This window comes from Sphaeramia orbicularis, chromosome 12, assembly GCF_902148855.1.
Source record: "Sphaeramia orbicularis chromosome 12, fSphaOr1.1, whole genome shotgun sequence".
NCBI lineage: Eukaryota > Metazoa > Chordata > Actinopteri > Kurtiformes > Apogonidae > Sphaeramia > Sphaeramia orbicularis.
The window spans coordinates 55660903-55686007 of NC_043968.1; the positions used below are offsets into that span (position 1 = coordinate 55660903).

Below are 25105 nucleotides of genomic sequence, written 5' to 3' on the forward strand. Positions count from 1 at the left end.
GGAATAACCGCTGGTAGGTATCTCACATCAGAAGAAAACAAACTGGAAAACTGAATGAGAAAGCACACGGTGTATATTGACCCTTTGCATGTTACGTCACGCTCTGTTCACGCCGCAAACGAGCGCCATGACGGACGGTGGAAGTGCCGGATTGCACACTGGACGGCAAACTGGCTAATATTGAATGTGATATGAATGTTGTCGTTTTTGTTCATTTTTAACCCTTCTTTACACATGCAGTGGTCGCACACAACTGTTCCATCCTTCTTCACAGACACCTATGGTTTCAGCTGGTTCCAGACAGAGCCTGGATATGATGGACCTGACATTACAGATAGAGCAGGCTCTGTTTATGTCAATAGCACATTAGCACCACCAAATGCTAGCTAGATGGCTAGACTGGGTTAACTACTATGAGCCACTATGTTCCAATGGCTGTCATAAGTAGCCTTCAATATTAGCTCTGTTGTAGTGGCTGTTTTTTTTTTATTATTATTTATTTATTTATTTATTTTACCAGCTACACTGTTATATGAAATACTGTTATTGTCATTATGCTGTGCCATATGTTCTAGCGATGGAACTGTACATATTACTGTGTGTAGATCGTAGAAAGGCACTTCAACAACAGAGCTAATACTGTAGGCTGTTTATGACAACCATTAACATTATTACGCGATGTTAGTTAATTCGAGCTGCTTTTGGTTACAGTCTATTTGAGTTTTAATGGCAGGCTGGGGAAACATGTTAAAAACTTACACAGCCAGCTAGCTAATGTTAGCTGTATCTTTCCTTTACCATTATGAGATACATTCCTCTGTCGTGAGCGACTCTGTAATCTAACCTGAGACTAAGAACTGGTAACAGCCAGACTTTTGTATGCTTTTAGGTCAGCACCTGTGTATGGGGACACTCCATTTAGAACAGAATGATATAGATCGTGTGCTTTAAACTCCGGTAGACTGGAGGATTTTGCTAGATCTGTAAACACATCAGGAGGCAGAAGGTATGGGTCAGTAGCTAGCCCTGCTATTGCTAGCTTCTCCAAATAGCATTCTTTGTGCCGTCCATTAAGGTGAGTCACTTCGCAGGACAACTCCAAAACTTTATTTTCAGTGCTGGTAGCCATAATCCGTTGCTCGTTTGTTTGTTTGTTGTGTCGCTTTTGCTGTCCACCATGGCGCTGCACCCCTAGTCACATGATAACTGTGACATCGGTGCAAAAGGTCAATACACACTAGGAGAGTGAACAACGAGACACAGATTAAACATATTAGGGCGGGGCAGGGTCATCACACAAGTGGGAAGACACTACTGCCTGGGAGCAGATGTGACACCCCCCAGACGGAACAGCTGATTCAAGTTGTTTTGTTGAAACTGTTGAAGGTGTTTAATAAACACATTAAGTGCATATATTTTCCCTTCTTTCTTGAGTCTGTTTGCTCATGCAAAATGAAATGTGATTAATATAGATTAAAATTAATATTTAATCGTGATTAATCAAAATTAATCCACAGCAACCCTGTGATTAATCTGATTTTAAAAATTGACAGCACTAATACAGATGTAAATGTTTTCATGCATCATTGTACAGTGCATGGGGTCATCTGTCAGACTGTTTTATAAATGACAAAAGTACAATATTTTAACAAAAAACATCAAACACAGGATGATTTCTTGATTAAACTCCATCACATGGCGTTAAATTTCATCTGAACTTTAAGAATTACACTTGAAGAAACCCTTCCTTTCTCTTTTTCTACTTATTGTGTTTGCATGGTGGGGAAAAACATAGTGTTGCATCCTTGATGTGAAATGTGTGCACTTCAGCACAAAACTTTATCAGAACAATCTTAGGAAGGTGTGATCCTCTGTTGAGCTGTCGAAATCCTTTTATCGAGTGACCGTCAGCTGGGTCAGGGAGTTGAAGAAATGGAGTGAAGGACAGAAAAGCCTCCTGCACCTGTTTGTATTATAACTCTATTAAAATGATTAAAATGTCACTATCCAAAGAAAACAGAGGGATATTTGACAGTCCTCTGTCCATGGAAACTGATTTTTTTTTTTTAAGCAGTGCACAAATAAATCTAAGAAGTGTTCACACCTGCAGCAGATTAAAACCAAATGCAAATGGTGGTTAAACAGCTGCAGGACGACCTCAAAGAAAGACTCATTTTTACATATTTATTTCTTTCCACCACTTTAAGAACAATTAGCAGTAACATGTCAAACCTGATTGAAAACCATCACATCTTATCTAATTTGCTTGAAAGCTTCAACACATGATAGTTTTTGGTATCACTGGAAATAAATTCCACAGTTATTTTCAGAATATTGTAATTGGAGTGATCAAAGAGAAAACAAGACTTCTACATGTTAACTCTGTTTACAGGAGGCATGTCCAACTCAGTTTAGTTCAGGGGCTACATTCAGCCCAGATGGATCTGAAGTGGGCCTGACCAGTAAAATTATAGCATACAAACCAAGAAATAATAACAACTCCAAATGTTTGTTTATTTTAGTACAAAAAAAATGTATATGAAATAATGAAAATGTTTACATTTACAAACTCTTTATAGTTACCGTGTACTTAAATATATATTTATTACGAGTCATTTATTATGACTTATTATTATTATACAAAAAACTTTGAAAAAAATGTGTCCCAGAGTTTTGGAAATACACCCAAACATATTGCAAAAATGTGTAGCCTGGTCTCAAAATGTGTGTTATGACTCAGGTTAATAATCTGATGCATGGACTTCGTCACAGTTCGTTAAATGGTCAAATTTGTCCATCATGAATGAACTGTGTCATTTTCAAATGGCTACTATTCCCACACAATTTATCCTAAAATGATTCCATAATACAACAAATGTGCAGCCCGGCCCACAGAATATAGATGTGACACGTGGTCATGGTATCATGTACGGTTTTTGCACAAAGCTGTGATACACTAAACCACATGCACAGGCAGGGAACAGAACGCTGACAGCTGATTGGCTGAAATCATCCCCATTCTAACTTAGAGAGGAGGGGGTTGGGTTTTATGTTAGAAAATCTAGAAACAACTCTTCGTAACTCTCATATTTCTGAGATGTCAGCAACAATTTACACATCAAAATGTTGGAAAAACTCTTTTCTTTTGAAGATTATTCAAAACCTTAGTCTTAAAATGTTTCGTTTTCAATCTACAGGCCCCTAAGTGCAGTGAGGATTTTTCTCTCATTCACTCCCATGTTAAATTTCTGTCACTAACTGACACCACATTCCCAAAATCACTGCTTATTCAGTTCTGACTTTTTTCCCCATTTTTTACATCGATGTGTTCAGAGGATTCACCACAAGCCTCACCTGCAAGAATTTTTGAGATAGACTGTACAGTTATGGATTGACAGCTATTTGTTTGAGAGGTGGTTTCTTAGTAAATTTAACACAGACGGCCATGTGTCCTCCATAAGGAGTTACAAAAACTCTGTAACAGGGGTGTCCAACCTTGGTCCTGAAGAGCCACTATCCTGCATGTTTTAGATGTATCTCTCTTCCAACACACCTGATTCAAATGATAAGCCTATCAACAAACCCTGCAGAAGCCTGCATATGACCGTCACTCATATTTCTGGGATTTAAACATCCAACTGTTGAAAAAATTCTCTTTCTTTCAAATATTACTCACAGGTTAATGTTTAAATATTTTGTTTTTGATCTACACGCCTCTAAGTGCACAGAGCACTGGTTTTTCTCTCATTCACCCCCATGTTAAATTTCTGTCAAAAACATGGTTGACTAACTCCACGTTCTGACTTTCACTGCTTATTCAGTCCAGAATTTTTCTCCCACATATTGTACATTGATACATTCACAAGACTCACCTTGCCTCACCTGCAAGAATTTTTGAGATAGGATATACAGTTATGGATTGACTGCAGTTTGTTTGAGAGGTGGTTTCTCAGTGAATGTAACACCCATGTCTCCTCCATAAGGAACCATGTTTATAAACAGGTTTTCATTGACTGTGTGTTTTGTCTTTTCCAGAAGATTCCAAAACGACACATGGTAGAGGAGTGGACAGGAGATAGGCTTACTGTCAACTATTATTATTTATACAGTGTGTATGGATTAAGTAGATTCTTTTCAGTGTCATTTGTTCCAGGTCCAGATCTCACAGTTGTTTTCTTTCTTGGTTGGTTCTGGTCCACAGGTCATTAGTGGTTATCAGATGCACCTGCCATGTTTGTCCTCACCTGGCTGTAATTGGTCAGTTGAAGTCTTTAAAAGGAGATTGTTCCTCCCTCCTCAGTTCGCCCCACCCTGACCACTGACTCCCAATCTAAATACTGTGGAAGGCCCATCTTGATGGTAAAGTGTATTTTTAGTCTCCTTTTAGAACCCCTAAAAGGGCTTTTATTGGTTTGACCCCTTTTCATGGTTTTTGTGCAGTTTGTTTTGTTGCTTTCCCAATTTGTGAGTTGTGTTTTGTTTTGTTTTTTTTCTCTGTGTGTGTGTGTGTGTGTGTGTGTGTGTTTGGGAAAAATTTAACACATTACATTAACCTTTTCATTGTTCATGCAAATTACAAATTCTGCTGTTAATCTTATGTGATATGTGAATTTAGGTTTTGAAAAATAGTGTCAATAATTCAGTTGATCCTCATTTTTCTTTCCTGTTACACACCGTTCTATCAAACATTTTTGTAATAAATAACTTGTACATACAAATGCAATGTAGAACAACATAACTTTTATCTAAATATGTGCAGTACGTTCCTCATAAACAGTTCTTCTTTGGTACTATTTCTTCCTAAATTCACAAATCTGGAAAGAGGCAAGCACACAGATTACATTTCCTTCAGAAAATGTGTACATGTCTAGTTATATTCAATTTTTTTTTCCATTTTTGGTGTATTTTTTCTACTGTGTTCATTTTACACAGTGGGGCCTTAAAGTCTTGTATTTTCAGTTTTCTGTATGCGATGCACATATGGCAAAAACTGACAATAAAGCTGACATTGACTTTGGACTTTGATGATCCTTTCACAAAAAAAATGTGACTAACCTGATAAAATCTGAAATTTCTTATGAAAATAAATTGAAATTTGAACCATATTGGGCTATGCCTCATCTTATTATTCCTCCATGTGCATTACAGATCACACTGGATCTACAGGCATACTACTGTTAAAAATGTGTTTACAGACAGATAGAGTGGTTTAATATTCCATTAGACACTACTGTGTTTGCACTTACCCTGACCGTCACACTGTGGCTTCACTTTTGTCATATCTTTCTTTATTTTTAATCTTGATTTGGACAGAGAGAAGAGAGCTACAGAAGGAAGCTGTGTATTTAAAAATTTCCAGCTCCTGCTTCTCTAACTTTAAATGACGTTGTGTCTTTCAACTTCGTGGCTGAGTTTAGCCTTTTGTTCAGGCTCTGTGGTTCAGCTCTCAGATAGTGGATTTCCCTTCCCTGAGTGGGTTGGTGGCTGAAGCTTGATTGAACCAAATTGCTCCCTCACGGATTGTACACAATGTTGTACTTGTTTGCAGGATTCCCAAGGAAGTCTCTTGGATGTTGTCTAGATCTTTGTCAAGCTGTTTCCATGTTCTGTGGTCCACTGATCTTTGCCCGTTAATCCGGTCTCCTTTCTGGACTTACTGGGGTGATTGTAGGGTTTTGCTTCAGCTTTCTTGTACTTGTGTATCCTGTCCTGGCCAAAACCCATGGCTCTATCCCTGTGAGTGTTTCATCCTCCATTGGTGTATTTTTCATTTTGTTCCTTCGTTGTCAAAAAGTTCTGCATAATTAACGGCGGCTGATGTCACTGACAGGTGAGACTGTGTGTCTGCAAGTGTTAGCCTGGCTGTCGACTCACACATTCAGAGCTCCACTATACTGAATAAACCTTATTTTTTCTGCTTGTTGTAGTTGCGTTTAAGGGGTTGAAAACAGGTCGTTAAGTTTACTTGTACTTGATTAAAGTAATCATATCTAATTGAATTACAGTATACAGTCTGTCAGCTATCCTCCTAGTTAGCAGGTGGCTGTAACTAATGTGTTTGGACATTTTATGACTTTTACGCTCCTTGTTGTCAAACACAGCTGTATGTGTTAACATTCTATAGGAAAAAGGAACTACTTGAAGCCGTTTAGTGTTATACATTAGTAATTGTGAGTTAAGGTTAAAGGTGGGGTATGAGACCTTAGAAAAACGGTCCGAGCCAGTTACATTTTGAAAATACTCAATTCAGAAGTCCAAACCCCTTTCTTCAGACATCCCCCCAAAGTCAAACCTCCAGAATACTGGCACGTGAAATGCTTGTTCTCGAGGGTTCACGAGCGCACAGCAACAATTCACCTGGCTCTGGCGGCCCCAGCCCAGATCCATGCATACCTCATTCAGTCTCCTCCAACACCCCCGCTCTTACAGAACAGCCCCAGTTCATACCTATCTGACTAATGTTACATTTCCTACTGATTTATGTTAGTGACAAAACTGTTTACTGGTGAACTTTCCATCCTAATATACACTGGAAAAAAAAAAAAAAAACATTAAAAAACTGTATTATTCCGGCAGCAGGGGTGCTGAAAAAATACTGTTAAATAACAGGAAATAACCATCTCATAAAAATATGGTAATTTTTCCATAATTAAAATACAGTTTTTTGCCCTAACTTTACATGAGATTTTGCATATTTTTTGACTTTTTAATGTTTAATAATGAATATTTACATGTATTAAAACAATCAAATTACCTATATATACAGGGTGGGGAAGCAAAATTTACAATGAACCTTTAGTTGTTTTTTCTCAGCAGGCACTACGTCAATTGTTTTGAAACCAAACATATATTGATGTCATAATCATACCTAACACTGCTCTCCATACCTTTTCAGAAACTTTTGCCCATATGAGTAATCAGGAAAGCAAACGTCAAAGAGTGTGTGATTTGCTGAATGCACTCGTCACACCAAAGGAGATTTCAAAAATAGTTGGAGTGTCCATAAAGACTGTTTATAATGGAAAGAAGAGAATGACTATGAGCAAAACTAGTACGAGAAAGTCTGGAAGATACTATTAAAGAAGAATGGGAGAAGTTGTCACCCGAATATTTGAGGAACACTTGCGCAAGTTTCAGGAAGCGTGTGAAGGCAGTTATTGAGAAGAAGGAGGACACATAGAATAAAACATTTTCTATTATGTAAATTTTCTTGTGGCAAATAAATTCTCATGACTTTAACTAATGGTCATACACTGTCTTTCAATCCCTGCCTCAAAATATTGTAAATTTTGCTTCCCCACCCTATATATATATATATATATATATATATATATATATATATATATATATATATATATATATATATATATATGTAATTTCCAATGAGACTAAGTTGTATAATCCACTGATAAAAACTGTATTCTGACAGTTTATCAGTGCTTATACATGTTATACATTCACAAAAACACATTTATTCAACATTTTTGTTGTGAAACCTCTCATAATTACACAAGATATTTGTCCATTAACAAACAAGTCTTGTTAAACTTACAGAACAAATACTTTTTTTTACGGTTAATTGTCAATAATTTTATCTCGTTTTATTTATTTATTCATTTTTTTTTTTACAGTATTAAACTTTAAATTAACAGTTTAATCTCAAATAGAAGAGAAATATTTGTGAAATTACAATACATTTGCAAATGTATTTTAACTGTATTTTTCTGTGAAAAAAGAAAAAAATTCTTTTAAAAAAATTTAATTTTATAGTTATTCACACTCACAGTTTTTTTCGTGTTATTTTACATATGACATGTAAAATCACAGTCTGTTTTTGTCATTTCATTGATATTTTCCTGTATCTTAAAAATACAGGAAAAATCTGTCAAATAAAGAGTGAAAATTCTGTTAAATTACAGATTTTTTTTTTTTACAGTGTAACTAATATAGCCAAGCCCTGTCTCTGGCTTCATTTCCTGTACAGTTGCTCCAAACCTCTGAGAACGCACGATTCATGCACGAAGAGGGGTACGTACAGAGGGGGGAGGGACAAATGGCAGTTGAGTTTGATAGACATATCACCATTCAATCATTTCAATGGGCTGGTTAAAATGATTGGATGATTGGATGGTGTTTTTTCAGTTCTGTCTGTTCCACAGGTGACTACATTTTTTTTATGTGTGTATTAGAGCATTTAATTAATTGGTTGTAATCAGGGTGTGAAGGGGATTTTAAGTAATATAGTAAAAAATGCTCCAGGAAAACATCTGGCACCCCACCTTTAATGTGTTCAGTGTTTTCAGGTAGTCCCAGTTCCTTTCCTTCCTCATCTCCAAATGTAAGCACTTTCCATCCAACATGGTGATCTTAAGTATGTTTAGGCTTTAAAACTGCAGATCACAATCCACACAAGCTCACATAAATCTTCCTTAATGACACTTTAACCCTAAGGGACCCCTCAGACCATTTTCGTACCTTTTTTGTCATTTTTCTTTTTTGATGTGGCAATAATTATGACTGTGTGACAGCTTATGGCATGACTTTCTGTAAGACTGTTTCTTTTTTGAGATATTTATTACTCTAATGTCAGTTACTCTTACTAAGTCTATTATACGCTACTGACACTTATTGCACCCTCTGGGGAATCTCGAGCCAATAATGTACATGCAGAAAACTGTTATAAAAATATCATATTTTAATATTTATTTTTTCGGCATAAATCAGCCTCAGCATTACCTAACTTCAGCTCTGCTCAAAATTACCAAATGTTCCATAATTTTCAGAATTTTAACCTATTAAATGCCAATTTGAATATGTGATGCTACTTGTTTTATTAAAAAACAACACAAAACATGAGATAATTTCCATATATTAAATGGTGGAGGGATGTTGCGTTGTTTTATATCAGAGTCTTGGACATGTCAAAGATTAGCAATAACACTAACGTCATTGCATTAGTAGTTTTTGTACAGTGAAGAACCTTCATGACAACAAAAAGCGCTTCATTAAGTTACAGTGAATCCAATTTTTTAAATCTCATATTAAACAAAATACAACAAATTAATGCAGTGAAATTAATGCTGTTGTTACTTTTTCTATTTTTGACATGGCCCCCACGCACTATTCATTATATTATAAATTTTATGATAATATTACAATATGTCTAGATTTTTTTAAAAATTTGTTTTCATAAATAGCAACAGTGACATCATGTATTCAGACTTTTAAATGGTATCTTTTGGGTGTTTTATTCAGAAGTGAAATGGTTTAAGAGATTTCTGCAGAAAAATATACTGGTATATAACGAATTAAGGGTTAATTGAGGGTTCTGTTCCCAACTCTTCCCAAAGTGCTTTTAAAATTTAAGTCTAAAATCAAGGAGAAAATAGGATTCAGGATGAAGTGTATCTACTTAAAGTACTTTGCCTGTTGAGGAAAAAAAAAACAAAACTTTGAATCAGCTGAGATCTCTCCTTCTCTGTGGTTCTCCCTGAGGTTTAACTTTTCTCACTGGGTTTTTGGAGTTTTTCCTTGCCGAGAAGGAGGGTCCAAGGACGGGGGATGCCCAGGACATTAATCCATTCCCTTCTTCTACTGTTTATTTGACTGTTGTTTATTTTCATATCCAACTAATTCTGTAAAGCCCTGTTTTGTTTTGGGTTTTTTTTTTTTATGTTTTTATGTTATATACTTATTGTGAAGCACATTGAGTCTGCCTTGTACATGAAATGTGGTCTATAAATAAAGTTGAATTGAACTGAACTGATTAAAACTCAAAAGGGTCCGATCAATCGCTAGCACATGGACACATTTGGTGTTCAACAGTCTCTGTCATGTAAGCAGAGTAACTTATATGCATGTATTATACATATTTGAGTAGGTATTTATAAACACTTTAACATTATGTAGAACAAAATTTGGGGAGATAAAATTTTTAGGTGAAAAATGTCAAATTACTGCTCTGTAACACAAGGACTTAAAACGGAACTCAATTTTTTAAGCTTCACGCAAACATTCAAAACATGTGGTTCTCGACAGAAACTGATATCAAGTAGGATAAAACCTTTTAGATATTATGTTCAACTGTGCTGAAAATACATTTTGGAGTAAAATATTGAAAAGTTTCTGTTTTATTGACATTAGAATGTGGTAACACACGGACAGGTTGCCATAGTAACAGGTAGACGACTCTTTGCCATTGTATGCACCTCACCCTCAGCCAAAATGTATCAAAAAATCATTCCTTTCTGAAAGTTTCACTCAAATATCTGAATTATAAGTAACTTGAAAATTAAAAAGTGGTATTTTTGTGTTAACATGTGAACAGGACCTTTGAAGCAACTCACAAATGTTCAAACTTGAATTTTTTTAGATATAATTTTTTGCGTCAAGTTTGAGCTATGGCTACGGTGTAAAAAGTACAATATAAATTGGTTGTAACTTTTTTCTACAAGTGGTATTTTAAAAAGGATAACAGTTCCATAAAATATAGATCTTTAGCTAAAACATGAGCCCACTTGATAAATGTTGTGTGCAAATTTACTTTTTCATGTTGATGTACACTTTCACTTGATCAGACCCAATAATGCTAATTAATATGAATGTATCAATAAATATAGATATCACAAGTTAAGTTAGTATAAGTAGCAAAAGAAAACATGTGTCTTTAGTTTATTTAAATGTACAGTGACAATCTTTAATTTAGTGGGGCTGTGAAAAATGGCAGTATATAATGGAATAGTATATACAAATTAGTGAGACTAATGTGATGTATCGGGCTGGACAGAGGGTGAATAAACAAAAAAAAGGGGGCTGTCTACATATGCTTTAACAAGTATATGTAGACAGATTGAGATTGGGTTAATCAAATCTGGGAAACCATAACAACTCCTTACAGGATTTCAGTTCTGTTGCAACATGTTGATGGTCATATGAACTATGTTTTCAGGTCAAAAATGTCCAATTTCATCATAATTAATGCTATATTTTCATGTCTCAAATGGCCAAGTTATATTTGAACTGAATTTACCTGAAAAACAAATTTTCTATTCTTTTAGATTCCCCAATTTTTCTTACTAGATGATATCCTACATATCACATGTTTTATTTTTACAGGTTGCAATATGGAGTATGGTGCTGATCCATCCTGCTTATGTTACACACATACATACATTTAGAATGTCACACGTCACTTTTTAAATCAACAATTTTCTAATAATAAGCATTTTTATAAAGAAATAACAATTCTATATTGTTATTTACTCTTTAGTATGATGATAAACTATACAATAAATAATTCTGATCCTAGTTTTTGCACAGGGATCATTTGTGGAAACGGTGACATGGCTGCCAAGCATCAGTATGATGGGATCTGTAACAACCATGTCACATCCGTCCACTGCCACATTTTGTGTTTTTGTGTCAGCTGTTATTGTTTTAGATCCACAATACTAACATTTATGAATAAGAGGAGAATTAGCAATAGTAAGTATATAAGTTTATTAGTAATAAAGTACTGGTACTGACCAGATCATCATGGGTAATGTCACGTCCGTCCACCAGCAAAAGTTTTCACATACATGTGCTATTCAAAATCCAATATTTCTGAAAATATAGCTTCCGCTGTCAAGTAATATCAGTAGTCTGTGCACAAATGTATTAGCATTATTTCAACACAGTTCTATGCATTTCTTACAACTTTTTTTTTTTTGACAAAAACGGCCACTCATTTGACCCCCTAAGTAAATTTTAGCCGTAATTAATATGTATGTATCATAAATATAGATATCACAGGTTAAGTTAGTGTAAGTAGCAACAGAAAACGTGTGTCTTTAGTTTATTTAAATGTACAATGGCAATCTTTAATTCAGCGGGGCTGTGAAAAATGGCAGTATATAATGGAATAGTATATACAAATTAGTGAGACTAATGTGATGTATCGAGAGGGGACAGAGGGTGAATGAACAAAAAAAAGGGGGGTGTCTACATATACTTTAACAAGTATATGTAGACAGATTGAGATTGGGTTAATCAAATCTGGGAAACCATAACAACTCCTCATCATATTGTTTTTACTTCAAGGTAGATTAAGTCCAAAAATAACAGTCACTTATGATTTTCCAACATCATTAACATTCTTGACCTCAACAGTGGAGCTGTGTTTTACCGATTTTCATGCACACTTTTCCACAGCAGTCATCTGTGTGTACAGTGTGTATATATAGTGTTACAGTCCAAACCACTAAAAAAATGAACCTCAGACAGGAAAAGCGTTGGCAGGAACAGGCTGGATGTCAGCTGTCAGAAGTCAGCTTGTACATCAAACCTGGGCTCTGCAATAGACGGACAGAGACTCCAACACTGTGGAGTCGATATATATGCAGCCAGTGTGAATGAGGTACGATCGGGGAGCGAGACCAGAGAGCAGAAAATCACACCACCTTTCTGCAAGAGGAAACAAAATGGCATTTACCCGGTGTTGTTGTTCTGAGTTTCTGTCTCCGGGGTGTGTACAGTATCGTCCACACCATGAAAGAAAGTGGCAGCAACAAACCAGTTATATAACACATAAGCACACTATGTCCTGCAGATTCCAAGAACGCTATTTGATCCTGGTTTTAACTGCTCTTACTGTATAATATCAAGTAAAGATGTCATGAGTAATTTGGTTTAACCCATGCGAAAGTATCTCTGGGCAGCATTTGAAAATGCTGTCGGCCTGATCACAATCAACGGTACCAGAAAGGGTGCACATATAGATAAAAAATAATAATGCTCTATCAAAAAATCAGACAGGCCATTTTATTTGTCTGATATTTCTCTTTTAAAGTCCAAAATATTTTTGTATTATGGTGTCTACTAAAAATTTCGCAGGCTTGCCCCTGTCAAATCACAAATTATTGGGTCTACGGACACTACAGCCTAATAGCCTCCATATTTAATGCCTACAAAGATATACAAATGTTTCAGCACTCAGGATAATCATGCATTGTTTATTGCATGGATGTCGTGTCCAAAGCATGCCTCTGAAAAATCCCATATATTGACAGAAACAATAAAATTAGACCTATATATCTGATATGGTGTACGGACACTACTTGGTGTACGGACTCTACAAATCTGGTTTACCACATGGTCGCATCTCTGTTAGATCTGTAACTAAGTCTTCCTGGTACAGGAGGAAATAAACATTTGTGAACAAGTTATAACAATATATCTACAAGGCATATACACCATATTATTGATGGAAGTATATTGGTGTACGAACACTACATGAATTTTGGTGAACAACGCATCATTGAAAACATGCGGTTCGACGTAAACATCTGTTTACCACATTGTTCCCAAATTTTCTGCAGCCAGGGAGCATACCAAAATCTGTCTAGTTGTGCATATTTAGTCATAATAAAACTTAAATAACAGGTTCCCATTCTATTATTACAATTAAAGGGCTGTAAAAGAAGGGTTTTCAGAACAAAATGGTTGATTGTCTTAATACTGAAAATAAGAATTGATAATCAAACAGCTGTTCAACAAAAATGATCAATAAATGAAAAGCAATGTGATGTGTGTATTTTGTAATGAAAAAGACACAGGAGTTGAGTAGTAATTATTTATTGTGTTATAAAGCATTATGTACAATAATTTTGCTCGCTTATAACAACATTGTGCACATGTTTTCACGCTCACTGGGTCGCCATTTTATCAGTTTTTATCTGATTTTCTTCAGATTTGGAGGATTGCAAGATCTAGTAATTAATTAGTAAACATTTTGGGAATGGTTTTGGGGGTATCTTTTTGCAATACTGATTAATAACTGATGCAAATATACTTGTACACCTTGATTGTGATCAGGCCGTGTGTGTTGTATGAGGAAACAACACAAAAATGATCCCATTCTTCTGATTTCATAGGGCTGCCTTTAAAAGCTTTTTCTAAATTAAGACCAAACCAGGATGTTTTATGGGTAATGCAAAGGCAAATATACAGTACCTACTGTTATCTTCCATTGAAAGCTCTTCTCACTAAGACTTCCTTGGACTGCAATGTGCTTGGTCTGCATTTTTCTTGATTTAGGCCCAGCTTATCTTAAGCTTATAGAGATGTCAGCAAAACCCCCTTTTAATAGCGCAAGGCTCTTAATTCATTACCAAATGTAAACTTTGCTGCAGAGGAGAGCAGGATGGGCTGGGGGTAAATTAAAGGGTGTATTCTACTCAACTAATTACTCAGTAAATTCAAGCCCCCCTTGGGAGGAAAAAACACCAAATGCACTGTGATGTTTCTGTTCACATTTATTAAATCTCTCTACCCAAAGGGTGTAATTTCCCTGATTTAAATGCCATTTAATAAATCATTTTTTCTGTGCTTGCTTGTGTAAAAGTTTCTCTGCTTGACAAGAATCAGAAAAGAAAAGGAGCTAGTATAATTATCAGCTTGTAGCACCACGGCATTGGCCTTGAGCCACCCTGTCATAGTTCAAACATAAGTGGAAAAAGAATTCAGCATCGTTAGCAAAGCTGTATGTGCATCAGTGGCAGAAGAAATATTCAAACCCCATACTGAAGCAAAAGTACAAATACAGAAATGTAAAAGCGCTCTACTGAAAGTACATTTCCTGTGCTTCTTAAAAGGTACATTTTGTAAGATTTCTCACTTGTTTGCAAAAAAAGCTTGTACATAAGTAATGTCAAATCATTAAATGAGATTCAGATTAAAAGAGAAGGCAGCATTGGGAAGAAACAGACCTGTGAAATGAAGAAATGCAATGGAATTTTCAGATTTTTTCCGTGGTTCTAAAAAAAAAAAAAATCCACATGTCCACAACATCACATAATAAGATAAGATGGGTTTTATTTGTCATGTACACAGTTATACATAGTACAATGCATAGTAACATATCAGATTACAAGTGGAAATGACAAAAAAAACCAAATACAATATAGCGTTAGAATTATTAATTATATTAGAATACAGTTGAAGAACATATAAAAACGTAAGCATTATATAATTAGAATGCAATATGTTATAATCATGATAACTATGTTTTGTAATTTGAATGTAATATGATATAGCTATGATTCCTGTATTTTGCTGATTTACTCTAAGTTGTGTGACATATCCGCAATGGAAGGTCACAGGTTTCAAGGAGTAAAATGGAAAAATACAGAGTGTCACAGGTGGGTTAGCTTGGTTTTTAGGAGGGTAGAGTGTGAGTTTAAAATGGATAAGGGAAGAGTATGCTGTTACATTGTTAGACTAGGGATAAAGATAAGAGTTTATGAGGCCTGGGGTGCGAGGATGGGGGGTAAGATTGAAATGGTTAGGTGTAGCGTGGGTGATATGTGAAGGGATTGGCTGAAGTTAGGAGTAGGAATACAACACCCCCATAGAAGAGTATAAAGAAGCAGGAAAAAGATAATTCAGGGCTCTTGAGGACGGGGAGGCAGATGTCAGATATCTGTTGGCCAGGGAGTCTGATTCTCTGTACCCTTTGGAGACCACAGATCTGTGTAAATTTGATTAATGTTCATTAAATGATTGATTCATTGTTATTCTTAAATCCTGTTTCAGGTCTGTTTTATGGTCAAGGTAATAACCAATGTAATGAACATGGGGGATAGAGAATTGGAGTCAGATTTGTGAGTAGAATCCCAACAATAGTTGCAAGGCCCCATCCACACTAATGAAGATACTTTTCTACACAAATATTTCCTTTGACTCTAAATGTTTCCAAAGTCTCAAACAGATCATGGTGTTGTCCAACTTGTGGACACAGTGGATAATACTGGACGTAACAGATGCAGAGACTTTAATCTGTCATGAAGGTGAAGCAGCAACAAGTTCAGTTGTAAACTTGCGTTACCTTAAGTCAGTGTTTTTCAACCTTGGGGTCGCGAATTCAAATGGGGTCACCTGGAATTTCTAGTAATTGATCAAAAAAAAAAAAAACAACTAATAAACTAGAAAAGCACTCAGAGAGCGCAGACCTCCACCAAAGCAGATCAGTCGTCCCTCCCGATCACCACCAAAATTTAATCATTTGTTCCTTATGCTAGTATCAACATTTCCTGAAAATTTCAACCAAATCCGTCCATAACTTTTTGAGTTATCGTGCTAACAGACAAACAAACAAACAGACAGACAGACAGACCCACGATGGAAACATAACCTCCATTGTTTCTCTTGGGTTAGGGTTAGGATTAGGTAAAAAAAAAATAAAAAAATATGATTCTATATATATTTTATTACAATTAAAACACCACACACTTTTCCAAATAAAAATTAAGTTCAAATAAAATGCAGGATAGAATATCTGAGAGGACATATCTTGATTGACCTAATCATGTGACCACGTGCGTTACTACGCTTCAACCTGCCCGAACACAGTCAGAGTCAGAAAACTGGACCGAACAGAGAATGGAAAGATTTTTTCCACCACCTGGCCCCGATAAGACATGTCCAAGAGAAACTGAGAAGCAGACACCAAAAAGGTGCATTAAATACATTATATAGACTAAATATCATCTAAAATTAATGTTTACTTCCAACATAGCATAGCATAACTCTTACATGATCAAAAACAAATTAGTTTTAGCAAAAAAATGTCTCAATTTTGAATGTATGGGGTCGCCAGAAATTTGTGATGTTAAAATGGGGTCATGAGTCAAAAAAGGTTGGGAACCACTGCCTTAAGTGTTGTGGTTGTGGAAGTGTATTTACATGACTAGCGGCATTGTACCCGTGGTGCCATTGTACGATAGCATGAGAGGCTAAAATCGCCCAGCATACCTCACAACATTTGAATACGGATATAAAATTGTGCCTAGTAGATAGTCAGGTAATGTTTGTATTCATTTGGCGACTTTGGCGGCGATCGGGCCTGTGAAGGCTGAGGAAAATCCGTACAAACGCCCACCTGTGCTGCAACATCGATCAGACGGATACAGAACGTGCATTATATAGTAGGATGTAGATTTGTCCATAACATTGGTCCAGTCTTTCTCCCAAAGGTATCAGTGCTGATCTCGATTTACTGCAGGTCATACACCTGGATTTGATGTTTCAGGTGCCGCTTCATCACATAAATCAATAATTTTCAATCATCATCAACCAATAAGACATGAGCAAAATAGAACGTGACACCATAGTTTTTCCAATCTGTGCGTTTTCCCTGAACACATGGATACACACAAACCAGAGTTTTAGAAATCTCCATTTTCGTGGCCTGAAACAGCATTTCCATGTGGATGAGAGGCTCAAATGAGGAGATAAAATATGTGTAACTCTGTGGTTTGTCTCAGACAGAACTAACCCACATTATTAGTGCAGTATGGGAAAAGAGCAGATTGATCAGGAGTCATTACAGTGCCATCCCCTCCATTAGAGTTCCACTGGACCAAATTTCAGAAAAAAGTAAAACCTATTGTGCACTGTTAGTGTGGAGGACTAGAAGAACACCAGTGGAAATCTTAGGATGGAGTGCTAGGATGTTTGCTCCAAGATGAGTTCTACATAGAAACTAGGGTACAGGTTGTTACTATGTATGTAGGTAACCAGGACAGTGGTTGGCTTACATTTTTTTCCAAACAAAAGTGCAGATGGATGTAAAGTTAGAAGACTTTTGTGGCTGTTAAAATAGGGTTTATGGGATATAAAGTGGTAACAAAATATCTTGTGGTGGAAAAATTTACTTTTTATATTTTATACTCTTTATATTTTATACTGTTAGTACATCTTCTTTTAATGCTGAGTCATTATTCATTATGTGTGATGTTTACCACTCTGTAACACCCCCAACCCAGGAACGGAGTTCTTGCCTTGAGTTAAAACCCAAACACCTAAATGTCTGAATGTGTAGATAGAGGATGGCGCCTGCACTCCAGATTGGATCCAAGCAAGGTTAGAGTGGAGAGGTCATCATGACCTCTTCACGGAGCAGAGAAGGAGTAGTAGGGAGTGGTATGATGTACGTAAGGAATGACATCATAGTTTGAGGGGGTTGGATTTGGTTCTATATAATCTTTAGTTTTCTCTTGTTTAAGCAGACTTCACTTACAGAGTTTCTCTGTGATTGACTTCTCAATAAATGCATTTATTTATTTTAACTCTAACTTTCTCTCCTCCTCTTTGTGTGTGGGTTATCAGTTGAACATTTCCATAACAATCTCACTGAGAGGCAATCTTGTGGTCTTGGGATTAGCAAGATAACTTCTGGTTTTCATAGCAGGGTAAACTGACGCTGTAAATTACCCTGCAAACAGAACCTGCATTGGATAAGATTATGCTGGCGATACCAGACCAAAATGTACGAAAGTACCATCTAATGACCAACCAGGGGCTTGTTTCTTGGGTGTGAACCCACCCGTTTGCACGTCCTTCAGTGCAAATGGCGGGGTAAGGATGGGTCAGCAAACACAGAGGCTTAAAAGTGGGAAAGGAGATGTTTTCCTGGAGCATTTTTTTACTATATTACTTAAAATCCCCTTCACACCTCGATTACAACCAATTAATTAAATGCTCTAACACAAAAATTTTTAAAAATTGGTCATCTGTGGAATGGACAGGACTGAAAAAACACCTTCCAATCATTTTAAGAACCCAATCGAAATGATTGAACAGTGATATGTCTATCAAACTCAACTGCCATGTGTCCCTCCCTCCTCTGTGCGTACCCCTCTTCGTGCATGAATCGTGTGTTCTCAGAGGTTTGGAGCAACTGTACAGGAAACGAAGCCAGAGTCAAAGCTTGGCTATATTAGTTATTAGGATGGAAGTTCACCAGTAAACTGTTTTGTCACTAACATAAATCAGTAGGAAATGTAACGTTAGTCAGATAGGTATGAACTGGGGCTGTTCTGTAAGAGTGGGGGGGTTGGAGGAGACTGAATGAGGTATGCATGGATCCACAAGCAGGAGCCGGCACTGGAGCGGGGCGAATTGATGCTGTGCAGCGCTGGTGAACCCTCGAGAACAAGCATTGCACGTTCCAGTACTCTGGAGGTGTGGCTTCGGGGGGCTGGGGGGGTGGGGTCTGAAGAAAGGGGTTTAGACTTTTGAATTGAGTATTTTCAAAATGTAGCTTGCTCAAACCGTTTTTCCAAGATCTCCTATCCCACCCTTAATGGATGCAAAATCCGTTTCTGGGCTTGTTGCGTTCGCTAAATCATCGTTAACTCACTATTTACGTTGAAGGGTGTTTGCTAACAGGTGAGTTCACTATTTAACCCAGAACAACACCTCCGCTCCTGCTGCTTCCGTTCATCTGACAGCATTATGGTTAGAATATCACAGATAATAGGCTATCTGTGACCCCAGATCTGCGACCTCCTCCCTTAACCTCACCTGTCTGGATGGACCTCCTCACCCTCATCTGACTATAGATGGACCCCCTCAGCTGTCTGCATGTGCCCCCACCCTACTGCATCCTTACAGGCTGGAACAACATTGTGATATTGGGCTCAATAAATTAAACTAAATTGAATTCAATTATTCACTCATATATCATGCATCCAGCTGGACATCTAAGGATGAGTTATTCCGCAGATGACTTTATCAACAGAACTCTGAACATTTACTGTTTAGTTAACCCCGACGAACAACAGGACAAACAGATTGTATAGAAAAACTGAACTCTGTTCCATCCCTCATCCATTCACTCATAGCCTACCTCATTACACTCACACACACAAACGTACTGGTGTGTGTGGCACCAGTTCACTGGCTCCGCCCATTCATTCATTCATCTCTCAAAGCCACACACACTCTATCCCTTGTTGTACTTTGTTATGAGGTAACCTATAGTTATCCATAAATCGATGCAGAGAATAAAATTCACTGATCAATCCTCCCTCAGTAAATTTGTTTTTGTTGGTGCAAAATGTGCATGGGAAAAATCTAATATAATCTAATAAAGATATTGTCAAACTTCTGTTAAAATTCTTCTTTTCAAATGTAAATAATATTTCAAAGAAAATACATGACACAAATAAAGTGAAATAAAGCTACAAGAACATGTCCTCATTCTGACGTGAACCTCCGAGGTCCGCGTTAAAATCAACCCTAGAACGAGGAAGTGGGGGAACGCAGACTTTTAACCAACTAACCCAGAAACGGGATAATGCAAAATGCGTGAAATGGACGCATTTTGTGTTGCGCTAGGCTTAACGATTTAACAGTGCACATACAAGCCCCTGGTTAACTAGAAGTTTCTGTGGAACATGTTTTTTTATCAAAAAAATTTTTAAAAAAAAACAAAGAAAACATGATGCACTGAAGTGTTCCACAGTCCCTCTGACCCTTTCAGTCTGTCTTTTATATAGTGATCTAATACATAATCTTAAACAGAGACTGATAGAAGCTTTACAGCCTTGCATGTGGTGAATTTGTAAGATTTGACAGTAGGATGAAGAACCCTGAGATGAACTGGCGACCTTCACCCAATGGTATCTGGCATGGGCTCCAGCATCCCAATATCCTGGGCCGGCACCCCCAACATCATTACCACCATGCTTTCACAATGATTAAACAATTCAGAGAATGAACAAATGAAAGAACATGACAGGCCTTTATATTTGTTCTGCACATATTCTCAAACTGACTGTGCCAAAGTCAGAACTTGAAGAATAAAGTTCAATTTATCTTCCGCACCAAAAAATACACTTAAATGCCATTAATTTAACACAAAACCCATGCTGCTACAATCATATCCTCTTGTGCCTTAATGATGTAGTACTGATAAGAATATAAGCAGATTTTCACACAGTAAGTTTTGTCATCTTTACCTCCCAGCTTTGGATGAAGCAGCTGTGAAGTGGTTTTATTGGATTATTTTTCTATTCATATTCTCCTCTACTGTATTATCTCCTTGTAGACTATTGTCACAAATTTCCCACAATACTTTGCAGTGATTTTGTAATGAGGTGCTGCTCAACACTTCTTATCGATGATCCCTGATGTTCGTGGATCAATTCCAATTCAAATTTTAAGAAGTTTATTGTCATATACTTCATACTAATTTATCTATTTTATTTATTTATTTATTTTGTTGTTTTTAATTGTATGGCTTTTTATGTTTTTTTTTTTCAATCTATTCTTGTATTTTATTCTTTTATTTGTGTTTTATTTATTCTTCTGTATGGCACTGTTTTCTTTTTTGTAGAGTTTCTATGTCTTTAACTCTATTCTGTATTTTATTCTTCTATTTTGGTTTTAATTATTCTTCTGTGCAGCACTTTGGTCCACTGTGGTTGTTTTAAAGTGCTTTACAAATAAAGTTAAATTGGATTGGATATACACAGCAGTACTGAGTAATGAAATTCTTACTTTGCGAGTTCCTTTCAACAACTACAACCAGCGTAAACAATTAAACTGAACTACAGGGTGTATCAAATAAAATTATACTTTTTGAAAAATTAGCCCCAGTTCCGCGTTTGATAATTTTTGGAATTTTCTTTTCTGGACGTCGGTAGGTAGGGGATTGGTGGATATTTGTCCAAATTTACAATTTATTACAATTTACAACTTACAGTGTAAATTTGGACAAATATCCACCAATCCCCTACCTACCGATGTCCATAAAAGAAAATTCCAAAAATTATCAAATGTGGAACTGGGAGTAATTTTTCAAAATGTATAGTTTTTTTAATACACCCTGCATAATGAAATAAAGGAAATAAACTGTACATTTAAACAAGGAAAAAATAAACTAAATACGTATAAAATAAAAAAATAAAAGCAAGTACTATGTGCAAAGAGTAAGTGTATGAAGGAGCAAAAACTTAAGACTGATTGTCTAAAATACAAAATCCTGTCACAGTAGTAAGACATTGAGTGCAAATATTATTATTGTTGTACAAGTATGCAAGGATATGTACAAATATGAGTTGCAGTGTCAGTGATTCAGAAGCCTGATGGCCTGTGGACATATAAACTGTGCCTTAGTCTGGTTGTCAATGTCCTATTTCGGCAACAGTATAATTAATTTCATAACATTCAACTGATTTTTGGAACATTTTTGTTGAGTGGAGGAACTGGTCAATAGTAGCATCAATAGTAATAGTAGTAGTAGTAGTAGTGTAGTTTTATTTCTATTTCGAGTACATAGAATCATCAAAGAACAAAGAACCATACAACATGGTCAAACAAAATTTTTCTGCACTCGAAAAGGAGTGTAGTCTGTATATTTTTACAATAACACAAAACATCCATATAAACCATTCACATACACTTCTTTGGTCACCTTACACACAATCAGATTTGCATAACCAACCATTTTTAATATAAACTATAATATTTATACGCACTTAAAATACTTACTACAAATACAATGATCTACAAATGTGATAATATCTTATCATGATAACCTATTAATTACAATAATATCTTATTTTATGTGTCCTATGTTATAACTAGATATTCACTTATTCAGATAATGTTCTATATTTTGTCATTTATAGTATAAAATCTGCAAACCTGAGACCAGAAAATGTGTTTAATTACTGTTTTGACAATTGCGCCTAATATTGCTAAATGTCACTAAATTGCATCAGTTATTGTATTTAATGTAATTAAAATTCAAAGTAAATGTAGGCAGTAAGGGGTTATTCTCTCATAATATTCTACTGTGGATTTGGTTGGAATTATAGTTTATTATTACTGTGAGTCATATGTGACAGAGACTGACAGCCCACCACCACCACCACCAAAACTGAAATAAATAAATAAAATGAAACCAGTGTATGATAGAGAGCATGTTGACATATTGTTGTACAGTCTGGTACTCCAGCAGCACAATAGCAGACAGGAAAGTCCTGCAGTGGGTAATCAAACCGGCTCAGTGGCCTGTGGACTCCACCCCCACAAAACCTGAGAGACCTCCCCATCTCCTCAAACAAGCCTCGAACACGTCCCGGAAACCCTCTGTTCATGATCCCTTGTTCACGACCCTCCCCTCAGGCAGCCTCCGAAGCATCGGCGTACAGACCAACAGGTTGACAAACAGGTTTTTCCCTGCAGGCTCTGGACAAGCTGCTGAACCGATAAGTCCACCGCCAAACAAATACCCCCAACCTGTTGTGTAACACCTAAGAAAGACTGAACATTCACACCATCTGCACTATTAGTTATCACAATGCTAGTTTTATTTATTATTTTTTCAATCCATTCATCCATCTGTGTGTGATACTGCTGTCTGCTGTAAACATCACATACACCTCTTTAACAATTAAAAAAAGAGTCATAACAAGTGCTTTTGTTCAGTGTGAAAGGGTACAATCAGCATTCAGTCCCTGTTTAAAGGACTCTTGAGCATTTACAAGTATTTATTGGCTCCAGCTCTACACAACACCTGGGTGTATTGGTTATTTTTATCACTGCATGCATCACTGACCGCAAATTCAACAGTGTTGGAAAATCTCTGTCTACGTTGACTTTGAAAGAAGGACCAAAGTTCAAGATGAAACTTATCCAGCATTACATTAACACTGATGGCTTTGTTTCTTGCTACATTTGTGATGCAGTGGAAAGAAAAAACAACCCAACAAACTATTAGTGTGAAGAGGATTACATACCGAATGCACACACTATACTAGTTTTTGATGTAAAGACATAGGGCCGGATCTACTAAGATCCCAATTTGCATGTGCTAATTTGCGTGCGCAATCTAGAATTTTGCGTGTGGGGTTGAACCGCGGTTTTCGGGTGATTTACAAAGATTGCTTGCACAAATGACAACAGGTACAAAGTCTTGCAGACCACCCTATTTAAATGAGGGTTTTGCGTGTGCTAAACAGCTCTGGGATACGGCAGCGCTAACAGTGCGCTGAATGATCCAGACGCACGGAAATATAATGTTGGAGGAGTTTTGTCATAGAAAGTATTGTATAACTCATTCATTCATTTATTTTTCATTTTAAGGGGAGGGGGGGGGGTTTGGATTGAATGACTGTCAGGCGCACATGATTTTGTCACACTGTAGCCTAGTGTCGGTGCGTATTTGTAATCACACTCATCAGGAGTGGAAGAGTCCCGTAAAGTGTGTGTGTGTATGTATGTGTGTGTGTGTGTGTGTGTGTGTGTGGGTCGGTGGGGGTCATATGTCTCAATTATTTTTTCTTTCGTCACTCCAAAAATGTTCACACAAGGGTGGAAATTGCTTTCTCTGCATCTCATTTCATCATTTCCATGTCTCCTAATCACTTCCATGTGTGTGCAATTACACATCCAACCCATTTGCACCTCCTTTTGAGACGTGGTAACCCTTTCACACATACTGGTCACTATAGTGCAGTGGACAGTTATTCTACAGCTGTTCTCATATATTTATGGGTTTTGTTGTTTTAGTTGCATATCAGCCAACACAGTGGACACTTATGCATCATCCCATACACTGACATTCATACCATTACTGTAACTTTGCTGTTCTTGATAAACCTGATCTGCACAACATGTTTTAGTGTAACTCAATTGCTAATTGGTATTAGACTGTAATTAACAGTTTTCTTAATCAAAAAGTTGTTGTTTGTTTTTTTCATATTATCTCCATGAAATGCATAATAAGTAGTATTAGAGTATGTTAAAATGTGAGAAAACATCAAATTAACCGCATGAACAATGTTTTTATTTCATAGTTTTCACACAGTTTTCACTTTCTGATGATAGATTTTAAATACGTTTCTTTGCTTCAGAAATTAGACCAGCTGGATGGACATTTTTGTAACTCCATGAAAAATAGGTTCATAAAAAATTTCAATCCAATTCTTTTTTTAATGCCTAAAGAGGAATAAAAACACTCAGGAAAAAAATCTCGACTAAGGTTTTCATAATTCATGCATGAAAGGGTTAAAATTGCTTTTGGGTTTGATAAATCACTTTGCGTGTGCTAAATAAACTTACATTTTCTCCTCCCAGCACACACGCACAACTGTGTGTAAACGCCCCATGTTTCATATTCATTGTAGTAAATGTACTAACTGGATGCAGACACACTATTTTGCACCTTTGAAAGATGCAACCCTTACTGCGCATTGTTAGTAAATCAGTTTGTAAATTTTTTTTGCATGTACAATGAGTTTGCAAACATTTTAATACACGCAAACCTTTAGCA

General features: G+C 36.4%; 1 long non-coding RNA gene across 1 annotated transcript; it reads right to left on the minus strand.

The window, feature by feature from the left end:
* Positions 1–10464: 10464 nt before the first annotated feature.
* On the minus strand, positions 10465–23488 carry LOC115429290 (uncharacterized). The gene is made up of 3 exons (XR_003936761.1): positions 23477–23488; positions 22862–22866; positions 10465–10588 (listed from the first exon to the last, which is right to left on the minus strand). It is a non-coding gene; the product is annotated as an uncharacterized LOC115429290 (long non-coding RNA).
* Positions 23489–25105: the final 1617 nt, after the last annotated feature.